Consider the following 4,807-nt stretch of genomic DNA (forward strand, 5'->3'; position numbering starts at 1 on the left):
ATGTTGGATTACTTAATTATGTCTTGTTTCTTGTTGTTTATTCCTTGTTGGATTTCTTCATTATGTTATGTTGAGATTTGTTGGATATATTGTGCCATGTTGGACTTGATGTTTATGACTTAGATTGTAGTTGACATTTGATTTCCGCTGCGATGTTATTACTTTTTAGAAATGATGATCAATGCATTGGATATTGCCATCCTTTATATGTGTTATGTATCCATGTTGATGAGCATGATATGTGAATGTGATATTAGTTGTTTAAATGTGACCCTCTGTTCGATTGAAAAGTTGTAAAGCAAGAAACATTTATTCATGTCTTGCTCTTAACACTCTTTTCTTATTTCATTTTGTGTAATCTTCTTATCAAGAAGCATCTTTGTAAACACACCTTTATATTTCAACTTGTGAGTTAATGTTGTTCCTAGAGAGCCTAGGGTATAATTAGAAGTCTCAAGAAGACCTTGGCAGTAGGTCTTTATGTATAATCAGTTTGGTCATAGTGGATTAAGTCATTGTGAGAAGGCAAAATCACCTTTATGGGTGGACTGGAGGTAGCTTTGTTAACAATGAACTAGGATAAAAAAATATTGTGTCATTACTTTTATTCCTTGTTCTTTGTTTGTTTGTCTTGGTTGTAGAATTTTTTTTAATTCTTGTCACGCAATTCAAACCCCACTTTCTTGTGTTTCTTTTACCTTCACAACTTTCTACTTTTACCATTTTATTTCTCTTTTGATTTTTTGGCACTTGTGTCGTTGAGATTCTGTTTTTATCTAAGGTATGATCTATAATGCGGAAGAATGACATTCGATATAGTGTGTAAAGAGATCTATTTAAAAAAAATTACTAAAAATAATAAAGTAATCGGATGATTTAATAGTAAGAATGTGTTTAATTCATATTTTGTAAAGAATGTGTTTTGAACTAAACCTGGAATTAAGTATAATTAGAATTTTGTTGATGGATGATTTAATAGTATCTATGTTAATATTCTAAAGTCTTGAGATCTATTTCAATCCTGATAAATTTCCATAAACTAAAATATCTATAAAAAATTATTAAAATATTAAATCTTAAAAGAGGTTATAAAAATTTACCATTCTAACTCAAACTATATTTTTGATGTTATCTATTTATTTTAAATTCATAAATAAATTGCTGGTTAAAATAAGCAACGTTAGTAGAAATAACCAGTAGTTTCCTAGACAAACTGGTTGAAATAAAGAGTGATGTGTGGTCTATAAGCTTTTCATAATAATCAACTAGTAAGAGACCCGTGCTGTCGCACGGGTACATGTTTATTTGATGTAATATATTTTGAATGATATGAAAGTCAATGTTAAATGTCACTATAAGCAATTTTATTAATTATTATGTAAATTAATTAGACGTGAAAAAAATATAAATTTTGATAGAATATTGACTTCATAATATTATAAGAAACATAAGTGCAAATTTTAAAATATAAATGAAAAATATAAAATTATTTACTTAATTGTAATAATCATATAAATTTAAGTGTATTTGAAAATAGTAATTTTATCTTTAAATAAAGGTAATAATTTGATAGTGGCCCGTAACATAAAAAGTTAGTTATGTGAATGACTATATAGTAATATTCAATGAGATAAAATACAATTCTAAAAGCACTTATATCATTAGAAATATTTGATTTTTATTATAACCACTTATATGGACACACACATAATTGATAGTGATATACTAATACATTAAAATTTTATACATTTGTAGTGCTTGAAAATTAAACTCTAGTAATGCTTGAAAATCATATTGTTCTTATTTTAAAGTAATATATATGTATGTTTTTTTACTTGAATCCAACCGGTAGTGTCCCGTATTATTTCACGAAGTATTTCAATTACATTTATAAAATAGGAAAAATTATTTAAATATTATATATAATGTCCCGTATTCTTTTTGTTTGAAATACATTTTTCCTTTCAAATACTAATGTGTCACACTCATTATATAAGGAAGAGATCAAATCCTAATACTACACGGGAAAGTGTGACACAATGAATCTTGTCCAAATTATGCATAGACATTAATAGCCATATTTTTTTAAGATAACCCACCATCTAAAAAGTTTCTTTAGAACACAGATATGATACTTTTCATTAGAAAAAAAAGAGATTTACAAATTATTTTTCAAAAAAAAAATAGCAGAACAATGCAATCACATTAACTACCACCCTATGAAATCTGATTCTTTTTTAAAATGTAAACAAATAGAACTTGATTCATGTTTGACCCTAAAAATCTTTGAGACACTTTGTTTTTCATTCTTGGTCTCTTTACCCTAATAGCTAGAAAGGTGGAGTGGACACCATTATGTCTGTCCTCTGATGAGCAAAGTATCCCACAGCGATCCTCTCAACAAAACAGCAAACCAGCACAAGGAGTCCAATTGACCATTGAAGAATAAACTTTAAAGTGCTTGTTGTATTTGAAGACCTGAATCAATATTATTCAATGATATAAACTTTCATCATCTAGTCATTTTAAAGAAAGTATGAATATGACATTGAAAGTGATTGTAAATAGAATAGTGTATGATTGAACTAAATAGAATTGTGTATTATACAACTTCAAGTAATTATGCAGGTGGACTTAAAAGCATTAAAAGCATTATATGTTGAAATTGTAAAAACAAAAGCTAGTAACCATAAGCTATTAACAAAAACATGAGATAGGAGTTAAGTAATGTTAAGGAAACAAATTTTAGCGAAAGGCGAGGTTGTAGTCATGATACCAGAAGTTTTTGTATATGAAGTGAGCTAACAACCGCGACAAAACAAATGAAAGTACTGCCAGCACAACCATTGAATTTCTTACTACAGCTTAATCCATACTCTGCTTCATTGTGACAACAATCCCAATTGAAGTAACATATATGATCTGCAACATCACTTTCACCATATCGAGACTCTTATAGCCCAAATTGCAACATTTGAAATTCACCACATGGCTCCAGTACATGGCTTCAGTACCTAACCATAAGTTATTCTCTAGGAGTAGTAAAATGGAAACACAAAGAGGTGAAGTAGATGAGAAAAATGGAAAGCAAACATAACAGTCAATCAAACTGTTTTGTGCATATATAAAGTCATCTATGAAAAACACTTAAACTAAAATCTAGTTATGGATTAAAACATATAAACACTCAATCAACCCAGACCATTGAAGGAACAGATGAATAACACTTAAACCTTTACCATATAAACAGAAACAAACTGCTTTGATCAAAACATATTCAAACGGTTCTCAAACTGTTATGATGTTTGCAAGATGAGCACATGAAAACTTACAACAATTGTGATTACAGCTTCTTTTCCAACTCTCTTCATAGACTTTGCAATTCACTCACCAGTTTCCCTCTCCCCATTAGCAAATATGGTCACCACATGTAAATCCTATGAAAACATATAAACAAATACGTACCAAAATTCAACCACATTATAGAAAAATAATGACTTCAAATCACATTTTATCATTTTCATTTTAGAAAAGATTTGTTGCTTACTTAACTTCTTTCTTTTGAAATCAAACCCCTATCAAAAATAAATAAAAACACCATAAAAGAGAATAAGAAAACAAATATGAAATTATAAAATCATAAATGATAAAATAAATATAAGAATATTAACTATTAATTCAAGATCTATTCTCATAAACTCTTTCCCGTAAACTAAGAATAAATCTAAGTTTCAACTATGAACTCAGAGTGAGAAATAGTGAAAGAGAGATTGAAATGAAAGATGAGTTTCTAAGATACCATAGAATCGGAGACGAAGATTAGTGTGGTTATGAGTTTCTGCAGTTTGCTTCGTATCGTTGTCTTCCATATTGAGATGGAAATCTATGAAGAAGAAATTGAAATAAAATAGTTTGCTTCGTATGGTTGTCTTTGATATAGAATCAGAGACGATATTTTGTTCACAAACATCAAAATATTCACAAACCAAAATCTATGTAGAAGAAATTGAAATAAAATAGTAAGAAAGAAGAATGCATACCTAACAATTTTAGACGGCGACTGGGATGGTGTGACGGTGACTGAGCGTGTTACAACGGGGAGGGGACTCTCGGCGCAATCTGGATGTGCGATGGGAGTTTGTGAGTTTAGGGTTTGAGGAGTGAGGAAAGAGAAGAGGGAGGAGAGAAAACGAATGTAAAATTAGAGAGAAAGGTAAAAACGTGTAGGTTCATTTCAAAGGAGAAAATAATGTTAATTGCCAAGTGTCAATTTCTATTTGGAAAGTAGAAAAGTTGTAGTGTTAATTTGTTAATTACTAAAATATCCTTTTGGTAGTGTAATTTTTTTTTGAGAAAAGGACACTATTGGTAGTTTGGTCAATTCTATAATAATGGGTAGATAGTAGATTAGAGGGAAAAGACATGCGATTGACTCACGCTTCAATTAAAAGCTAAATTTCTTGCAAGTACACAGAAAACTAACGAGGATTTACCCAATTCAAGAACCACTCAAAATGATAAGATGAGTAAATTAAAATGTTGACCCATATCGAGGTTAACAAGGAACCAGTCCCTTTCTCTCCTTTTTCTCACCTACATGTTGGTATCAATACGAAAAACGCAATAACGTGATAGTGTCAGCAAAATGAACGGAGTGAAGGGGAATTATAGAGCTGACAGTTCCAAACACAACACGTTCTCAAAGACATAAAAAAACCATTTTCCATTCGCCCCCTGACCCCAACATCGTCCCCTTACTTCCTGCAAACACACATACTCACACTCTACTATTCTAACAAACCTAATA

General features: G+C 30.0%; 1 long non-coding RNA gene across 1 annotated transcript; it reads right to left on the reverse strand.

Moving 5' to 3' along the window:
* Positions 1-3,190: 3,190 nt before the first annotated feature.
* On the reverse strand, positions 3,191-4,050 carry LOC131599192 (uncharacterized). Its single transcript, XR_009282620.1, has 3 exons — positions 3,800-4,050; positions 3,548-3,575; positions 3,191-3,437 (listed from the first exon to the last, which is right to left on the reverse strand). It is a non-coding gene; the product is annotated as an uncharacterized LOC131599192 (long non-coding RNA).
* Positions 4,051-4,807: the final 757 nt, after the last annotated feature.

This window comes from Vicia villosa, linkage group LG4 (genome assembly GCF_029867415.1).
Source record: "Vicia villosa cultivar HV-30 ecotype Madison, WI linkage group LG4, Vvil1.0, whole genome shotgun sequence".
NCBI lineage: Eukaryota > Viridiplantae > Streptophyta > Magnoliopsida > Fabales > Fabaceae > Vicia > Vicia villosa.